Below are 22,264 nucleotides of genomic sequence, written 5' to 3'. Positions count from 1 at the left end.
TGACACCTAATTGGCACTGATAATGTGTGAATTGAACGACAATCAAACTACATGTATGTAATGCATATATGCAATACATCAGAACTGCGTATATGTAATGCATCAACACAGGATATACATGTAGTACCTCCGTAATACATATATGTAATACTTGAAAAATCATGTAAAATATATGAACTGGTCAATATGTATATCGTTCATAGTTTCATTTATATCAGTCTACGAATTAATGTTCAACTATGATATATCGTTAATCGATTAAAAAAAATAAAAACAGAGCCTATCGAATGTGAAACTCTCTGATTGTGTTCGATTAGTGTATAATACACCCAATTGACACTAAAAAATATTGCAAATCAAAGGTTACAATCATTTAACTGTTTGTGTTCTTCAGGTTTTTGCTTGATTATGTCCCCAATTAGATGAATTAGCAGATCGAATTGTCAATCTTCACAAACCCTAGTTTTTTGCTCCATGGTCGCCAAATAGAGAAAGTGTGGAGTTTGAGTGAGACAAGGAAACGATGGTGCAGGAAGTTTCATCGTTTTTCTTAATTTCCATTATTACCCTCCCTTCTTTAAAAAGCCTTTCTTTTTTCGGCCCTTGATCATTTTAGGTCTATAGTTTCGAATTGAGTTTTCTAGTTCTCTTTTTAAAATGGTTCTCTCTTGATCTCACATATATATATATATATATATATATATATATATATATATATATGCTAGTAAGAGAGCCCGCACGTTACGACGGGAAGGCAATGAGGATTCGGTTGGTAGTATTTCGATTGGTTATTGTGCACCTTTTTAAACTATACTTGGGTATGGAGGTATTTAAGATCTTTGGTGGGAAAAGCAAAAGTTCTAAAAATATTTGGATCCAAGTAAAACTATATAAGATATGGGTTTAGATTATGGTGTGTTCCTTTTTAAACTAAACTAATGGAACTGAAAAAAAACTCTTTTTACCAAACTTATAATGTATATTTACTATAATTAAACATAATATAAGATATAAACTTGCTAAACTAATGTTGTCACTTAATCTTGCTTGCCACATGTATTATATTCTATGAAATATTTTGTAAAAAGAATGCATATATAAGTTGGTTATCTTGCTTTTTGATCTATAAGTAAACTACACATGGCCTATAAATATTTTTAATAAAATAACTAAATCATGACAAGTCACAATATTTTTAATCTTTAATTGTTGATACAATTGTACGTATGAGTACCTTTTTGGGCAACTAATTAATGTAACTAAAGGCGAGAACAACTGAATAGGTCACCGACGGTAAAATTTAATGGTAGGAGACAACAGTAGGATAGGTTGTTGACGGCGAGACAACAAATAAATAGGGTAAGCCCGCTCTTCACGGCGTGTACACAGAAACTAATACCAAAAAAATAAACGATATGAACTATAACTGGTTTAACTTTATGGGTTGAAAAGCTTGTGTCACTTCGGCTTTGCGTGTCGTCGCCTAGTGTAATACAAATAAACAATATTTGTGTATTATGAATCTCAAAAACAAGGTGACTACCCTTTGAACAAATCTTGTACACAACTATTGTTAACATATCAAAACTTTAGTCCTTAGATAACATGAAAAAATAATTAACAAAAAAGGGAAGTTCCTTCTTCCACATAAAAAGATCTCAATTACATAGTTGACATTTGTTTCCTAACCACAAATAGTTGATTTAGAAACTAAACATGGTTAATTTCCTAGGATAGAAATGACTGTGGTTAACTGGCAATTGAACAAGAATCATCAGTGCTAAAGTAAAAGTAGTGATGTAACTTTTGTGTGATCTCATTGAGTTCCATGGCATTCTCATTGAGTGCAAACTTACTTGTATAGGTTGTGGTGGCTCTTTTTTGGTAATTGGTGTTATGATTAAGCTTGGGTTGAAGATTACGTCTTATTTTGCTGGAAATGATTCCACACCTGTTTCAAATGTAAATAACGCAGAATGATTAGTATTCACGTATCAGTTTCGTACATGCCAGTTTTGAACAAGAACTTGGGGGAAATTGTTAAATGACAAATATGCCAAAACGATAGTGATAGCAAGGCAATTTCATTTTAAACTCTATATCGTGCCAAAACAAACTTATCGTTTTCCTTTTCATTCCACTTTGGAACTTAAAATTGGGAATTTAATTTTTATTTATAAATTCCTTTCCATTCTCAGAATATTTAGTCATTTTCACAAATTCACTTCATGAACCGCTTTTATCATTATAAAAAATCAGAAATACAAGTTAATGATCAAAATCGGTAAAAAAACCAGTTGGTCTGACTTGTCACGCCTACCTAACCCGTCCGGTTTGGTCGGACCACACCTAAATGAGAACAACAATGCAGAAAGGCTTTTTAGGCTATAGTTAGTGTTGTCGTTTGACAATTTTTCAATGATTTTTAAAGAAAATTCCACATGAGTAGCAATGGGTTTTGAAATGTGAATGATGCATACAATATCTCAATAAAATAAAAAAAACGAAAAAAAATGTTATGCTTTCGATAGCAACTAAGCTGTCGGTGTATTTTGTGTTTTTGTTTTTGTTGTTTTATTATATTCCAGTGACCACCTCTAGAACTATAAACATCTGCTTTTTCGGTAAACCGACCATGGGCTAGGTACTCTTTACCAATAAATCCTCTGTCGAGGTCACAAAAAGATTAAAAATATTAGCTGCTAATTTAAAACTTTTAAAAGAGGAAATTAATGTACTTACAATTTTCCTGCAATCATGGTGCTAATGTGGCTCTTACAAAGATCAGGCCAACCCAAAATCAGCTATTTTAGCATGAAACTTCCAAGTCTAATAATATATTGCAGCTCTAATATCCCTATAAATAATCCGACATTTGGTATTTTTCATGAAGGTGAACAAGCCACAAGGCCTTCAGCTGTATTAGTGTTGATATTTTATCTTTTTTCTCAGTTTAAGTTCACTCCCTTGTGGTATCTATAGAAATTTACAAATTCATTAGATGTATTACAAAATACTAAAAGTTACACATTTTTGAAATTAGATGACAAACTTTCAAAAGAAACATAATTGTTGACAATATTAAACTTACCAAAAAAAAAAGTGGTCGAGGCTCACATAAGTAGATATTCATAAATAAGAATGCTTTCAGGACCTGAACAACTGCAACTTAACAACATGACCAGTTTTTTGTGTTGAACACTGCTGTCATGTCGAATTCTCGAAAAAGCTATGGATTAAACAAAATTTACAATCTATAACAACCAAAAACCAAATTAGAAACTGAAGACCCTCAAATGGGAAAAAAAATCTATTAACTGGATAAGAAGAATGCGTACCTAGCTGGCTTTGATGATGCGATTGGGGGGGGGGGGGGCTGAGACAAATTGTACTTTTAGCAATCATCTGGTGGTAATGGATGACTGACTCTTCAAGTGAACAGACCCTCCATAACTGATTGGTGAGAAATGATTCAAGAATTAAATGCAGGTTGCAATTTAGTGGTATATGAACGGAGCAATTAAGGTCGCGTGTTAATCGCCTCTTGAATGCATCGCTGGAGGATAATGGTAATCGTATGAGTGAATGGCCGGCGGTGAGGGTATAATAAATATAACGGTTATTAAAGTGGAAATATACAGTTATTAACATTATTAACTGTTTACAGGAAATTAAAAAGTTCGATACACCGGTTATGAATCAATCCCCAACTGACTTCCTTATATCAATTGCTTCATCTATTTGAAGTTGGTCGTCAGATCTCATCCCCTGGGGGTTCATTCCAAGAACCAAAGAAGGTGCAAGAAATCCATTCAAAAAATGATCATTATTGATTATGAATGGCGTGTTACATCAAAATATTCCAAATTCACAAATATTTGATTATGAAAAGTGAAAACACAAATTCAAACACCACTTCAGATCCCATTATTGCATATAGGTACAATATAAACAATCAAATTCTGATAACTAACAGTTACATAACGCGGTAATAGGCTGAAAAGAACGGGTTTTGTTGGGTCTAAGTTTAAATCATACACTTCAGTTGACTTTCAAATAATCAATAATCTTTGGGCTATAGGTTGACAGTAAGATTAGTGGACGGGCTCAAATCATCCAACTTTTGATTAACGAAAGATTTAACTTTTAGCATTTTGCTATACATCAATATTCAAGTCCAAACATTTAGTACTATTTATTTATACAAATGGTTTTGAATAGAGAGTTTAAACCAAAGTTATGAATTATAGAAAGTTTAAACCAAAGTTACGATTTATCATCACTCTCATGAAAAAGTATAAATATATACATGACACCAAAAGTGTCGTGCTCTCTAAATCTTATTATTTACTTATAGGTGGTCGTGATTTTTAGACCGATAAATATTACATGATTAATTACTATCTCAATTGATATTTATGAGAAATTATTTGTGAAGAACAATTAAATAAGAATATTTTTAATTGTCACACTTCAATACGAAGTGTTTGATATGTTTTCATGTTCTTGGGGTCCAAGAAAGCAATACAACCATTAAACTTTTCTGATCTACTTCATTTCGTGAAGTGAATGTAATATTACCTGTGTTGTTGTATAACTGTATTAATAGTGATCTTGGCTATAATTAGCAAATTGTAATAATGGTCATATTAATAGTGAGATCGACCATAAAAATTTTAATGATATTCATGTTAATAATGAGATCGACCACCAAAAGTGGCCGAGGGATTGATCATATATGAGAACAAAATATAAAATTAGAAAAGTGACGTAACACAATCTTTTGACACAATAATTTATTGTTCTCTCGTATTTTCTATATTGTTGTTGTGGTCTAAAATATACATATTATCATATTAATATTTCCTACACTTTCATTGAATATAACACTTAATTGGTTCATACATAGATTTTAATGATTATAAAATTAAAATTGAGCTAAAACGAGTAATCACCTCTAATCAGTTTATTGTATATACTCATATTTATTTGGTTTAGAAAAAAATTATAAGAAGAATCTATAAGAAAAATAAAAACTCTACTTAAGTTTGAAAGTTGAAATGCAAGTATGCATGCATGTGATAATTGAGATATATGGTGGAATTACTTTTGAGTTATAAGAGCATGTTTGGAATTGAGTTTGAAAAAAGATGAGACGCTACAAATCATATATGAAGATAACACATTATTATTTGATACAAGAAAATATGTGCTTCAAGATCAAGTGGTGAATTATTAACAACAAAAGTCTCAGGTAACGTTTCTCGGAAGATCAGAACACGTCACTTAAAGGATGTATAAATGAGGGGGGGTATTATACGTGTTGCACTCTTTTTCCCTTAGCTATGGTTTTGTCTGGGTTTTTCTAACAAGGTTTTTAACGAGACAACATCATCAAGCGTATAATACGCTATCTTATTTCATCACGTGGATAGTCAAGGGGGAGTGTTATAATTGCATCACAATGTAGTGACTCTCCACACTCATAACCTCTATATTTCATTTTGTTTGTATTAATGTTCTAGTTCTATAAATAGTGGCTCTTGTATTTGGTATTTGATATCTCAATGAATAAGAACTTCTCCCTTTTCTCTACATCTTATTTTCTCTCTACTATATGATAACATGCATATTCAGTGTAATTAATAGGCTTTTGTTTCCCAACACTTACATAATTTTATTTAATTTTTTATTTATTTTCTGCTTAAATGTTTGGGTATCGTGTACCTCCTCACAAACAATTTGGCAAGTTGTTTCCCAATGGTGTAGTAGTGTTCACGACACTTTGGATATTTACAAGTTTATTATGGGTTTTGCCAAACAAAAGGCGAAAACACTTCATTCGGTTTCTTTGGTCACGATGTGGTGTCTATAAAGCACACGCAATGACTTGGTGTTTAATGGTAGACCACAGAGCTTTAATACCGCTTTTAGCAACATAAAAGCGTTGGGATGGCTTTGGATCTGGAATAGATCGACACTGGCGGAACTAACGTGAGGGAAATATAGCTCTTTTAACTTTTAACAATGGGTGTACATCAGGGGGTTGCAACTGTAGCCGTTTTTCTTTTCTTTCCTTGTTTGTTCATTTGTATTAATTAGGAGGCTTTTGCATCCAGGTTGGTTAGCAACTTGCTATGCTGCTTGACGGTTAATGAAATTTTATTTGATCGCTCTAAAAAGAAAGTTAGAAAACAACTTTAACGTTTTTTATAACCTTGATTTTGTAGATATTTTCAAATTTTTAGTAAGTCATGTTTTCTAGTAATTCTGCCAATATATTGTTTTATGATGTTGTATCTAGCATTTGTTATTGTCTTCTAATAATTCAAGCTCTGTTGTTTTATGATTTTGTATCTTGTACTTATAATTCAGGCTCTTGTTACTCCCTTTTAGAAAAGAAAAAAAAAACTCACTTTTACTCTTTCACAACCATTTCTGTTAGTGGTGGCTTTCTAATTCTACAGTTTTGAAACCATCACTAACACACTAGCATTGTATTTTTGTAGAATTCTTAAGCTAGATACTAAATCATAAGTGATATTTTGGTTTTCTATCTTATATAGAAGTAATCATGTGTTTATATAGGACTAATCATGTGTTTATACTTAACTTTGAAACTTATGCTAGATACTATATCACAAATGATATTTGGTTTTCTATCTTATAGAGGGCTATTCATTTCCATATTTGGTTATTAGATATGCTTACAGTTTTAGTTTTTATATTATTCAGTCCATCATTCAGTTCTTAAATCTGATCTAACTAGACTGACCAATGAATTCGTAAAGCAATCTGTTCGATGGCTGTTGAGTTCTAAAAATATTGGTTTAGAGGTATGCATTGAGATTCTATTGTGAAGTTAAAAGTTTTTAAGAACCAACTATAGACATTAAATAGCTGAACCAAACCAACTATAAACATGCTTTAAATAACCATATATTTTCTGTCTGTCTTTTATCCTCTCTCAAAACCTTTATAAGTAACCTGGAAGCATTTTAAAACTAACAAATTCTATGTGGTTTCAATACAAAAAATGTTTTCAAATTACTAAATCTTGTAATAAAATATGTTACATCTACAGAATACTGTTAAATCATCAGTTAAGTGGTGTACGAATAATTATCTTGGTGTACAAATCAACTCCCATAACAACTCGAAACTATCGGTCACAAGTCCGGTATTCCAATTTAAACGAAATATAGCATGCCAAGCATTGGTATAGCCGATGCCACCAACACTAAATGCAGCCTACGCACAAACAAAACAGCATAAATCCCGCGTTCCTTGTTTTTGTTTTTCCAGATGTGTAAATTCAAGATGAATTTGAGCGGACAAGCACTCAGCTTATGCAGGCTCAGGATGGAGTTCATCTAATAAATGAGGTCAAGCCCAAGCTTCACAGTTCACATACCAAGATTAACTCAGCTTGCGGGCCTATCAATATAGCATCATAATTTCACATAATAAATATATATCTACAAAATAAAATGTTACTATATACAAAATGATAATAAATATAAAGAAATAATATATATTTTTCTGTTATACACAAAAAATTATAATTATAGATACATGTATACTATATATACACACACATAACTAAATATTTGATAAAAAAGTAAATGAGTTGGGCAAGAGCTTGAAAATCTATTAACGAGCTGAGCTCGAGCTTTGGTAAACTAAACAAGCCAATCTCAAACTTAGACGAGCCTGAACTCAGCCTGGCTCGTTTACACCCCTATCGTCTTTTATCTATTTACTTTCTTGCGTGATATTTCATCCCTTTCGGATAAACTCCACCAAAACCAGATAGATAAATCATATCCAAATGGATACGCATTTAAACGAGGAAAACCAAAATTTACATAATACACGTATATCCGGACACATTGTAAGCCCAATAACCTTAACTAGTATTTATTCAAAGATTCATATTCTATATCAAAACAATTTATGAGCTCATTGCCTTACAGGATCTACCGAAGACTGGCCACAACTTTCAATCTGAATAGACGTACCCGTAGTGTTTTCAGGATCAGTAGCTACGGCGTCGTTAGTTGGTGGCGGTTGAGTTGGAGAAGAAGCGAGAAGAGAGAGGCGACAAAGGGGGCAGGTGGTATGAGTAGAAAGCCAGTTGTGGATGCAGTCGACATGGAAGGCGTGCTTGCAAGCGGGTATCTGTTGCAGCCTACCTTCTGCCTGGTAGTCCCCAAGGCATAGTGAACATCTGCAAATGATATAAATAATAATAATAATAATAATACTCTTCAGTTTAGAGCCCTAATAATAAAGAAATAACAAGAAAGAAAGAAAGAAAGAGACAGAGTATCAGTAACAGAAAAGCTCTCGTTGAAGACAATAACAGGCAGCATCTCCCTCAATTCCTTCTTCACCCCTAATTCAGCCTGCTGCTGCTCCTCCTATAGATTAGATAGATCTCATAAATTTGAAATTGAAAAAAACAAAACCCTAGAAACTAATATGCTACCGTAGAGGAGCAAGGTGAAGGCGAGAGTGAAAGCCAACGCCAGCCCTCGGAAGAGCTTCATTTCAGCTGATAATGCCCGCCTCCAATCCCAGCAACTACTCTCCGTTGATGAACAAGCCATTTGGACTGTGTGTGGCCAAATCATCTCACTTCATCAATGCCGCTGCCATTTTGTTTTGACTCTCACTTGACCAGCAGCAGCCTATTCTTATTCCGCACCAGATCAACTTTATTTTTTTACAAAGTACCACCAAACCTATTTTTCTTTCCTTTTTTTTTAATATAAGTTGGAGAACAAGAATAATTATCACGGTTTTGGAAAACCATAAAAACGAATATCGGTAAAGAGTAGGATAATCTCAATTTTTCATTGAAATCGGTTCCATTCATCATAATATTGTTACGGTAACAGCGTTTGTATTGCCTATGATAAATAATACTTTATTAATTTATTTTTATTTAATATAACTCCGTTTTCAATAAATTTTGTACTAGATGGTCGAGTAAAAAAAACACAATTGCGTATTTAGAGTTTTTTTTAAAGCAAACAAACGCAAGTTATCTGAGAATATCGAATTGAATAATAAATAAATAAATAGGTTAAAATATTTATTATTTGCAATATAAGGGGTGAAAACGTAATAGAAAAGATAACACATTATTCCTACCAACACGCCAGACAGAAAAACTAGTTATAAACAAATTCAATCAAATATACCTCAATCTCACCTTTATTATAGATTTACAGGGGTGTTAATAAACCACTAAAACCTATCCAATCATAAAAACCAAACAAAAAAGGTTGACCCCTTTCACCATTCGGTCTGGTTCACTGTAACGCTTCCGCGACACTTTTAATTTGTTTGGATTAGATTTTGTGTTCTGATATTTGAATGAGACTTAAATAAATGTTTTGAATATTTTAATTTGGTTTTTTTGGTATAACGAATGAGCTAGATCCTAGTATGTTGCACGCCTCGCAGTAAAACTCTATTAGTGGAAATTTGTGGGTGTGACAATTGTCTTCAGTAGTTCCATTAGTAGATTGCTATCAGCTGTTTGAGAGCAATATTTTATCATTTCACCATAGTGGAGAACAACTAATATTAATCAGTTGTTTGGTTTCTGGTCATCCGTCCTTTCTAGGTTACAATAATCTCCTCTAGGATTGATGATACCAAAAACATTTACTTAAAAAGGATCCACTGTATTATTTTAACAACCTTTTTGCTTCTGACTTAAGGAATTACTTCAAGAAATAAGCTCTAAGGTGTCACCATCTTCCATTTCAAGTGGAAGGTTTATCAGCACTTTGAAATCTTCTTCATTAGCTATAAGAACATCATATAACAACACGCCCTTTGTTTCTCATTATCCCATCTGATTGTCATAAAGGACTTGTACTTTTGATGTGTGATGGTTCCTAGAACCTTTAATGTCTAAACAATCCCATTGATTGTTTATTGTGTTTGACCAAGTTGGACCAAGCTTGAATTTTTGACCCAGGTTTGACTTTTCGACCGAAGTTTGACTTTTGACAAACTTTGACTTTTGTTGACATTTGACCAAAAGGTTTGACTTTGGACAAAAAATTGACTTTTGTTGACCTTTGACCGAAAGGTTTGACTTTTGACCAAAGTTTGACTTTTGTTTGGTGAATCATGTATGATTCAATTGATTAAGATCCAGTCTTCGATATGATTACGTTAGGTATAAATACGTTAAGTGTGTGTGTTGAGAGAGAATTTTGGTAGAGTAACGAGGCACAAATGTGTAAAATAAGAACTTTGTTGATTTACAATATGTTACAGGGGTATATGTAGGGGAGGGGTTATTTGTGCCTCATTCGTTAGACATACCTAACAAATGAGCCTCCCATTCGCTACCTATACGTTAAGTCATTCGTTAAACAATCCTTAACGAATGATACACATACGTTACCTTCCATTCGTTAATATTCCTAACGAATGAAGCACAAAAGCCACAGACTCATTCGCTATCATAACTCTAACGAATGAGTCCTACATAATGTTACCAAAATACCCCTATACATTAAATTATTCTCCAAAATACGTTAAGCAAAGATCGAGACGCTAAATGATGTATCAACAAACTCCCCCTCGTCTCGAGCTTTGTCATCTTCATACTTGAAATCTGTTGGTCTTCCAATCTACACAACTATGAATTCCAAATGCACGACAAACCCGAATGACTCGTTGGAATTGCATAGCTTTCTCGTTATCTTTACTGTGCGCCCATCTGATCCAATTATCATATAACATGTCACTATCAGATTCAGACATGTTGACCAACCACATCGGATCAATAACTTTAATGAAATCCGTTTTCAATCCTGAACCCAATACAATTACGGCTTCACCAGTCTTGTCATCATAGTACCACCGATTGAATCTCTTGTAAAGACTTTGGGAAAAAGTCTTTAAAAGAACTTTCTTTAACGTATGCGATGGCTTCACTTTAAGCACCAATTTTCTCTAGCCGGTGTGTGGATCAATTTCATCAACATATTTCCTGGTTGGCACCTACGGCTTAAAGAACTTGAAAAATCTTTTATTTCATGAAGAAGATGAAGATAGAACCAATCTGCCAACTGATTATCACCTCTGTTCATGCATGGTCTATTTGGCAACGTACGAACATCCCGTCTTGGCATGGTAAGACATCAGTAATATGCTTGAAGTACTGAGTTCCATTCTCCCATTTCACGATACATACTTTAAGCTCCGGTTCGTACATCCACGAAACAATATTACCTTTAACCGTCTTCACAACAACAAACTTCTTCATCTGATATGCAGTCTTGCGGATCTTAGATTGTAAATAATCTTTCTTTTTAGCATACCGCAACGACTCGATCATCTTGTTCATCTTCTTTTCATTATATTTAAACATACCATCTGAAGTCTATCGTGTCTCGGGTTCAGTTACCTTCTCTTTTCCTTTACTTAGATGTTCTTCGGCTGCTTCAAAATGTTCTGTCGTGAAAAATGGAATCCTATCATCAGAATTAAATTGAGTATACATGTTTGGGTATTCCTCAGATGTCACATCTTTCATATCCACATCATAAAAATTAGTATTCCCATATGGAACACTGTTATCAAATATGACTTCCTCTATGTCCTCAATCTCCACATCTTCCCGTTTCTCCAATTCTTTCAAATCTTCTTTATTAAATTAAGAAGCAAGGCGATATGTTCTTTTGTTAACGAGTGATCAACAAACTCGCCTTCTTATATCTCATCCGCATCCACCATGTTCATTGCAACCCCATTCTCATAAAAAAATAACACCATTTTGACTTTCAAAGTGTTAACAAGGTGCACTTCAGTTGAGTCATGATAAATATCTCCTTCTAGCTTGACTCCCCCTTAGCAGGTACATTACCAGATGAACCACCTGGTTGCTGATCAAAACTGCATGCCTCAGGATCCATGTCACGATCCAGATCCTTCAATTTCTTTAGCATATCTTCTTTGCAGGTCAGTCGAAGAATCATTTCATTCCGCTTTTCTATCTTCTCCCTTGAGCAGCAACCAATGCTCTCAGCTCTCTATTCTCCCTTTGCAAAAATTGGAGACCTCATCATCTGTCTTTGATCTGCCCTCATAGTTTCTTGAAAATGATGGATAACCATTTGATTCTTCTATAAATGTATCAGATTCATTAATTGGAACATTTGATGTTGCACAGGAAAGTTGTAAAAGTTTGGATGAATTAGCTGCATTGGGCCTTGAGGTCTTTTAAATGACATAAATGAAACATTTTTGGCATTTGCAATGGTCTTTCAGGTACAGTTGGACTTGTAGTAGCCAGAATTTGTTGAGGAGAAGGCATAGGAGATAAAGCATATCTTGGAATAGACATGAAGCGCGAATCTGTAGAAGTAGTTGTCATTAATGTACATTCGGTGTACTCGAATGTAAGGCCCCAAACCCTGGGAACCCCACAGTTGGTAATCATTCAAAACACTCGTAAAAATAATTAAACTTGAAAACAATTCTTTTCATTAAAATAAGCATCACAGAGTATAATTCGGCGGAAAACGTAAATAAGTAAATGAGTTCCCAAAACTCGGGAATTTTGCCCAAAATCAACATAATTATCTTTAAATAAAAACTTTTAAAAATAAATGTTTAATAATAAAATCTTCATTCCCCGTATGCCCTTCACCGTCCAAGTAGCTTCGTGCACGTCCAAGCGATAAGGCATCATCTTCCTAACCTGAAACTCAAACTAACATGCACACAAAGTCAGCTTAAGTTGAGTGAGTTCAAGTTTTAAATAAGTAACAAAAGTCTTAAATAATCATTCCAACGGTTTTAAAACGGTAAACGGAAATACATCGGTTAGGTTACCACATTCAATAAATAGTCATTCTTACGTATGAGCATCTCTATACGTGCATTCCTATATATATATATAACATTCAGGGCCGAGAAAACGTACAACCCAAACACGTAATATTCGGCGCATGCAAACACAAAGTAGGCATACGCAACATTCAATAGTCGAGACGACTACAACATTCACCAAATATTGGCCATTCTAAATATATATAAATATATATATACATACACATTCTATAACATTCCAAGGCCTACCGATACTAGCAAGCCTATGTAAAACCATTCAAAACATTTCATCAAGTAAGAAAAACACTTAGGTGTGCATGCTAGCCCAAAACTTAAAAAGAGTTAAACGGGGCATCAAGAACTCACCTGAAATCAATCGAACACCTGCAACGAGCTAGGAAATCCCTAAGTGCACAATCACAAGCAAGGGCCTGTAAAGTATACACAACGTGTTACTAAAGTAGACCGTAAGAACACTCTTGCCTAATGGGCCGTTCAAGCCCAACACTTGGCGCAAGGCCCAACACTTGGCCCAAGGCCTAACAACACTTGGGCCAAGGCCCAACACTTGGACCAAGGCCCAACAACTTGGCCAAAGGCCTAACAACCTTACCTCAGCCCCTAAAATCTTTCAACTAACCAAATCCACCGGTTAAGCCTAAAACGAACTTATCGATTAATAACGAGTAAAACGTGTAGATTTTAGCATGCGAAGATGCATTTAATTACATAGGATAACCTTTGAAATAAATTATTAAATTTTTACCAGAATTTGATAGATGTCTTAGGTTTATAAAAATATTTTTATTATATTTTTCTATTGGACACAAAAATTATAAAAATTCCTCCAACACAGTAAGGTACGTGCAGCTATTTCAGTGCGCAACAAAATGGTTTTATTTTTATAAAATTCATTACCAAACCAAATTAAACGATTCCAATTGGGTTTGGTTCCTAACTCAAAATACTAACTTTCAGAAGTGGAACCAACCCATTTGAACCTGTCGAAAAAAGGTTATGACGTCGGGAAGACAGGCCAGAATCCGTCATCCCGCATCAGCTTTGACACTCGATTTTATAAATTCATAAAAACCATTCAAATATCGTCCAAAAATTACGTATTATACCTTTCTGGAAACTAGACTCAAATTAGAATATCATGGAATCAAGAATCGATAAAAAACAATGGATTATCATCGCGTTATAGACCCTACAATAAACGTATACGAATCTGTCAGCAAACTGTTATCATCAAAACTTAACCTTAACGACCAATAAGCGCGTTAATATGATCAATTAAGGTGTATAGGACTTGGGGAATCATAGTACTAACCTTTAATTGGTGTTTAACGCTCACACCTTGGCTGGATAAAGAACAATTGCAGGGGGGAGGGGTCTTGGAAGCTGCCGATCGCAGGTTTTAGAGTGGGTTAGGGTTAGGTTGTTTATGTTATAAACAATTTTCACATCTAGTCCCTCCAATTATAAAGAATTAACATTTTGGTTGAAAGGTTAAAGGTTATAACGTACCGGGATGAAGAGAAGGATTCCAAGAAGTGTCGGTTAAGTCCCGAGAATTATACATACTTTACAACTTTAAATCTTTAAACCGTAAATTGACGGGCGTTACATCGGAATAGTAGTAGCAACCGGTGTAGGTGGAGTAGTAACAACTGAAGTAACATGAGTAGAAATAACAACCCTTGGAACTTGTGGTTGCGCCTCTTGTATAAATACACCCGAACCCCTCTTGGTTTGCTTAGGCTTTGGTGTATCAACCGCAACAGTCTTTCCCTTCGCTTTATGCTTACGTGTCCATCATCACCATCACCACCATCAGGACCACCATTACCATTACCATCACCATCACCATTCTGCGCAATTTTACCTTGGTAAACTTGAATCCTCCTCATTGTATCTTCATTAATATGATCTAATTTAACAAGATCATCTAGAATCTCTGGGTCATTGACAAGAGTATGCTCCAAATGATTTATGATCATCTGTAGAAAACTAGGATACATTAAGAACTTGTTCGTCCTTGTGGTACAGTTCTCCTTTAGGTGATAAAACACCATCTCCGAGAAATTAAAAGGTTTGCACGACACCAATGCAACAAAGGCCAATTACAACATGACTCTGCATTCATCAAACCCACCTTTACGTCCACCCAAATAATGAATCAGTATATGTAGTAGATACTTGTATTGCTCGCAAAGGTTGGCCTTGTTGTACATGGACTTGTTCAAATCTCCATTATGCATTAACCTTCCGAATAACCCTCGTATCAACTCCTTATCGAACTCGTAAACACAATCAGTATTATCACCAAAATCCAATACTTTACGAATGATCTCAACATCAACAATTATCTTCTTCCTTTGTATTTTAGCAACAATGTGGTTTTTCCCAGCCACATATCTAGCAATCTCCCAAAATGGTCTTATAATAATGTAATGCACCTGAAGGTTTGTTTAGATAGCATGGTAATTCTTGATCTTCTCAAGAACATAATTACATCACTGAACATCGCACGCCCGAAGAAGTTCTGACCCAAGAAAGCACAAATTTTATGCTTCTTATAATCTACCAAACGATTAACAAGTTCTTCTTGTTGTGCCTCGGGATTGACAACAGACTACTCAATATGTTGTTGAATAACATGAGCTTCTTGAAATCTAGGCTGAGCTTGTCCACCCTCGAGAACATTAATAAGTTGATTATCAACCATTTCTGCACACACAAGCATGTTAATACTTGAAATATTATTAAAATTGATTCATTTTTCCTCATTCTTTATAAATTAAGAGTTTAACGAATGAAAATAGTTCTCATACGTTAACATAATTAACGAATAGACACATTCGTTAATATATTTAACGAATATACTCATTCTTTAATATATCTCACATTCGTTAGGAAATATGGGCACTCATTCATTAGACAATCAACGAATGAGGTCATTCGTTAATCACGATAAACGAATGACAAGAAATTGTGTAACGGATGAATATCAACGAATGAGTTCATTTGACTTAATGGTCAGAGTCGAAATTGATAAAAACCAGAAAGTCAAAGCGAGCAATTCAAATTCTGATATCTCATAGTACATTACAATTTACACTAAAACTTGGTTCATTGACATCAATGCAACATTGAAAGATGACGTGTAATGACGTAGGATCGATGTGTAATATTATCTACCCTTACTTTATGTACGAAATCCATTAAAGACGAAAACACACAAGAATCACTTTCAAATCCTCATATATATCCAAAATAGTCAAAGTACAATGTTGATATGACAATATCTAAGCTCTAGTACAATACTACAATCTGATCGTGTTCTAAAATGCATGTCTTTTTATAGACATCACAAAGTACATATGCGGTGCATATTTTTATACGGCGCATAACTTATGCGCCACATAAGATATGCGTTACATATTGGACTTGTATGCTAGTACATACAAAATATTACATTTTGAGTATTTCTAATACATACAAGACCCTAGCTATAGACGTTTAAGCATCAACAAACTCCCCCTAGGATATTACTAGGTCTTGATCTTCATTTTTCGTTCCTTCATTCTAAAAATGCGTTCTCGATATTCTTTTTTCATATCTTCTAACGATTTTTTCTTTGACCTTTTGTGATTGGTAGGAATAGAAATACCACAAGGCTTGTATTGAAACTTTGACCACGAAGCCCGTTCCGTCCTTTCTTTACTGTCTGCTTCTCTCTCCTGCTCTTCCCTCTCCTGCTCACCTCCTAGATTTCTCCACTTTCTCTCCCAAACTCTACCTGAACGTATCTTGTAAGCAAAACCAACTTTAACGACTTGGTGATACTGTAGAGCTTGGTCAACATGCTTCTTGTTGTAGATCTGAATCTTGTTAGCATGTAGAGCTTCAATATCCTTTTCAACACAGTTCATCAGCTATATTGGGTCTAACACAGTGATAACATCCCACTTTCCTTCTTTGTATAATACAATCATAGCTTCCTTAGTATAACTATCATAGAACCACAATTTGAAATAAACGTGAAAGTTCTGTTCCATCGGGTATACTTGAATTATTTTCAAAGTTTCTGGCCTTTTATATCTCCACGTCTTCACAAAATCTTCCATCTTGGGATCAATCTTTACACGTAAAACATGTAAGAACGGTTGTTGTGGAGACCAACTTCTAAAACCACACTTAGACTGTCTCACAATAAAGTTCAAAATCTCCTATAGGACCCTTCTCTAGAGCATATAATAATCTCTTTTGGCATAGATCCATCACATCCATCCATGGTAAAGACTTTAACTCGCATAGACTTTCAAAATACTGAAAACCAAATACATGTCTAACTGCTATCTTTTGAATCTTCTTCAAACAAGCAACACAATGCACTTTCCCAACGTGACTTTCTTCGGCTTTTTATAGTACTTCAACGGTCACAAGAATTGTTTTTCTGGTTCCACCTTGTACTCATTGAACCATTCATTCTTTTCACTTATAACCTCTTCCTCATCAACAACTCGATTACCCTGGCTATCAAGCTCATGACTCAACATCTATATTTCCTCATTGAAATCTTCATCAAACTCAGGAAACTCTTGATTCTCCTGGTTAACATATTTGACTTGCTCTTTCTCCAATACTTCTTCAATCACAGGCTCGTCAATAGGAATCAGCTTTTGTTTATCATCACACACTCCTCCTCTCTCTTTTTCAAAGTCAAAGTCAAATTCTTCTTCATGACGTTCAACAATTTGACTATATCAGCTCGATCAAACTCAATCTCTCCTTCCTCTAACTCAACACCTTTGTAAGGATTTAACACTGGAGGTTTATTTGAGATTGGATCAACAAATAAGACTTTCAACTCATCATCAACCTTTCCACCTTTTGATCCTTCAACTGGTCTTTCTTGTTCAGCTACATCAGGTTGTTTGGTCTGAGTTAATTCAACATCTGGAGCATCACCATAACCAACCTTAACACCAATACCACCCCTGCACTCGGATCATCTGGATTATCATCATTATTGTCGTCATCATGCACATGTGAATCTTTATAATCAACTTTTTCTTCTTCTTCTTCTTCTTTACAATATTCTTGTCAACAACTTTTTCAACCACAGTTTCACTAACTTGATCAACAATTGATACTTGTTCAACAACTGGTCCTTGATCAACAACCAATTCATTGACTTGCTCAAGAATTGGTTTGACAATTACAGGATCAACAACTGTACATGATGTACCAACCTCCTTTTCAACCATATCAGGAACACCCTTTTCCTCAGATAAAACGATAGGTTCTTCAGGTACTTTTCCCTTATTCTTCAATTCTACTTTGTCTTGATCATACAAAGTCTTGAAAGCACAACCTTTAACAGATACATCACCTCCATACACTTTTTCAAACAATTTATTATCCATACCCTCTGATTCTTTCATCAAGCTAATCCCTAGCTTACCTTCAATCACGATGAAATATTTCATGTACTAATTAAGTAAATCTGCTTGTATTTTCCTCCTCATTTCTCCTTTTCCAATCACCTTCTTCTGCTCCACATTCTCCCTCCTTATTCAATCATTCTCCATGGTCAGACTGTCAATTTTGATCCCTTGATTTATCACAACCCCCTTTAGTTCCTCAAACTCTTTAATATATGGAACATCAACAAAACAACTCGGATCAAATTCAGGAAAATTACCAAATTCTGGTTGTCCTTGAGGAGTTTTAGTCTTTGGAATAGACTTTTTAGGTGGTGGTGTCGCCTGTACTGTCGATGTCTTCAAAATATTATCATTACGACTAAGATCCACTTTAGGTTCTTCAACAATAAGTTCCTTTGCAATCTGAGTAACCTGGATTTCAAGATCACTTTCTCTCCTTGTTCTACATCAGGTTCATTAATCAACCTCTTCACTAGAGATCTCTTACATTTCGCCATATGTTTCTTTCGGCTAGTCGGCCTTTCTTCTACACCGGTTTTTCAACAGCCACATCTGATTCATACGCTTCATCATCATCTTCACTAGGTACTTTTTTCTTCTTTTGTTGTCTAGCCTCATATCTTGCACATGGATCAAACATAGTTTTCCTCCTTTCTCCGAATCCGACTCGGTTTCCTTAGCATTTTTATTAGATGTGGCAGAATATACTACTTTTGGTGTTACTTCAGGAGTCACCACTTATTTCTTCACAACTTTCCTCATTTTCTTCTTTAATTGTTGAGATTCTTCCTCCTCAATATTTATGAATCTCTTATATCCTCCAATCGGCTTAAACATAGACATTTTATTTTCTTCATTTGCTCTGTCTGAATCACTTCCATCATTTCTCCATTTATTATCAGTTGGAGCAACATATGTATCACTCTCCAAGTGTACAAATAAGCCTCTAAATTTAGGAATCTCTGTCTCTGACTTTCCCCTATACGACACCAGTTTAGCACACAAATTCCCCGTCATGTGGTCAAGAAATAGAATATCTCCCATTTTCTTCACCCCTGGAAACTGATCTTCAATAAACAACTGTATGAATCTCGAATATTGCAACCACTTTTCTTTCCCAAAGTTATTCTTCATATTATCCAGTATCATCCTCGAGAAATTGTACTTTAAATTCAAGCACAATGCTGCCAACGCACACATCTGGTAATCCAAAATCTCGTCATCTCCTCCTTTGCGATGTCCCAAACGATGTACAATGACGTGTACTAAGAACTTGTAAGGACTCGACAAAGCAGTCTTCCTATAAGAAATAGTGTTCATCTCCTCTTGGTATCCCATCCTCACTAAACATCCCTTAACTATATTCTCATCCAACGCCATAGGATCTGACTCTGAGTCCCCGAACTCCATTACTTGTCTAATCAGCTCTTCAGTAATAATAATCTCTTTACCCTGCACCTTAGACTTGATCCTATCTCGTATGGATCACATGGTACCGTGATAGCTTTATAGATGTTAGATCTTTTAAGAAATGGCATTATCACCTTGAATTGCATCACCTTCTTGTCATCTTTTTTGAGATAGGTGATAATCTGTGCTTCGGATACGTATTTTTTTGAACCTTTAGCCATAAAAACACAACATTAAAAGATCAGTGTTAGAATAGTTTGATTTAAGTATTATAGCCGTATATGTTTACAAAGCCGTATAATCTTTGAACGGATATGTCATTGGACCATATAAGTATCATACCTATAAGTTCTTCAATTCGTATAAGTATTGTTAAACGTATAAGTATTTGATCCGTATAAGTCCAATCAACGGATATGTTTTGTTTAACGGATAAGTATGATATACGAATATGTATAAAAGTGAAATAACAACGTATAAGTCATATATGACTTATACACCATATAAGTTTTATTGACTTCTGCGGCATATATGTCGTATACATCGTATAAGTCACAAAACTTATACTGCATATAAGTTATATGTGCCAGTTCATGTTCAAACATCAATTTGACAAAAATACTAAGTTTTAACACAATGAAAAACCATTAACCTATGCTACACATGCCACTATTTAATATAATTTAATTAATTTTGACATTTAAGCATGTTTACAAACATTAATTTCATGTTAGGGTTTAAACAATCTTAGATATGACATTTTTAACTTGTTAAAATCCGATTAATTCAAGTATTATCTCTATTATGGTTCAACAATGAACCATCAATCTATTGTATGTAAAAGCCCTATCATTTGAGACCAAATTGAGTCTCATGATATGCGTCGGTCACCTATTCAAACCAAATGAAAAGTTAATCACAATAGAATGTGTTTAAGAAGAGAAACAGTACAAATCAGAGATAAGAAGTCATAGCAAAAACTTAACGTGTAAGTTCTTAAGAATATATAATACATATACGGCGTGAAAGTGATTATATATAAAGCAACATATGCGGCATGTATGTTCAAATGTCATGTGGCGTATAAGGTTTATACTTATACGGGCATGCGGGGGATGCACCGTACAAGTATGAAACTTATACATTGAACAAGTCAACTTTCAAACCGTTTTGAAAACCGAACATTCACACCCATGTGTTTGATCAAGTCTAAGTTAATGACCTTGATTAAACAATAATAACTTAATTTGCCCATTTTTCTGAAAAAGATACTGTATAACAATTCCAAACTAATGACATTGTATATAACAATTCACAGTTTAACTTTAAATAAATGATTTGATTTTGAAACAAAAGCTCAGTTCATCGTTCCCAACAGATCATTCCTAAAAGATAGTATCCCAATAATCAAGAGTTGAAAATAACTCAGAAAAATAAAATAGTTTTTGTTTTAAAGAAAAGCAGCAAAGACAGTAAATGAATGAACTTAAGCTATTTACAAACATGTAAGTAATTACATATTTTTGTGAGTTTGAGTAGGAAATCATATTGACCAAATTGCCCTTCCTTCACAGTTTTATTTTCAGCCTTATTATGATTGGTATTAACTGTTAAGTCAGTCATTGGCATTGTTATCCACTAAAAACCTTCCGACAAATATTTCTGAAATTTTTGTGATATGATTTAATGGTTCAATTTAGCACAAATCATATGTGGACCCCACCTATAAGACATAATTTGTATATCTAATACAGTGAGTTTTTCATATGTATACTTTTTCATTATTTTTCTCAAATTGATTAGCTGTTACTCAAGAAAAAATAACAAATCAAAACAGCTTCGAAAGTTAAAATTTTCCCTTAAGGTCGGTATATCTACACGCAGATAAGGCTCCATTTTAACAAAATAAAAAGATAAAATACGTTGAAGATGTATAAAGCTTTAAAAATCAAGTCAAATAATACCATATTATCGCAGAGAAAGTCCAAAGCTTTATACGAAACACCAAAAAATAAAGCAGAATACTTAGGTCTTAACCCTCATATCGATATACTACACGTAGAGAGGATCCAAGACTTGAGCAAAAATAAAGAAAAAATTAAGCTGAATTTCTTTGCAAAATAAAATGAAAAATAAGTTGAATTTCTTTGCAAAATGAACAGATGCACACATAGACTTTTTGATTGTTAAAGCAGATATTAACTAAGCTTCAAGATGTTAATTAACTAGATTCGGCTGGTTTTTATGTTTATATCAAGTACTTTTTCTTGTTTGTTTAAAAACCTACCAATACACTAATACATTTAAGCACACAGTTTTTTTGCTTACTTTTTATTGGACTTGGGACCAGATGATCAATGTACATCTTCCCCTTTTGCTTCAAAAACTCATTTTGATGAGCGTTTTTAGTATTTTTGACATTTTATCCCATTTGAATGTTTTTGAAATTTTCAAATTTATAATGTTTTTGGATTTTCTCAAAATTTCCCCCTAAAATAAAAGTCATATTTTTGGATTTTCTTTAAAGAAAG

The 22,264-nt window shown here is 34.1% G+C and overlaps 1 pseudogene; it reads right to left on the bottom strand.

Moving 5' to 3' along the window:
- Window positions 1-7,962: 7,962 nt before the first annotated feature.
- LOC143550342 (E3 ubiquitin-protein ligase ATL59 pseudogene) lies at window positions 7,963-8,612 on the bottom strand (annotated as a pseudogene).
- Between the last annotated feature and the right edge of the window lie 13,652 nt (window positions 8,613-22,264).

Source organism: Bidens hawaiensis, unplaced genomic scaffold, assembly GCF_021521415.1.
Source record: "Bidens hawaiensis isolate Kalapana, Puna unplaced genomic scaffold, B.hawaiensis_p1.1 tig00016014_1, whole genome shotgun sequence".
Classification (NCBI taxonomy): Eukaryota; Viridiplantae; Streptophyta; class Magnoliopsida; order Asterales; family Asteraceae; genus Bidens; species Bidens hawaiensis.
This window is presented reverse-complemented; position numbering and strand designations above follow the sequence as displayed.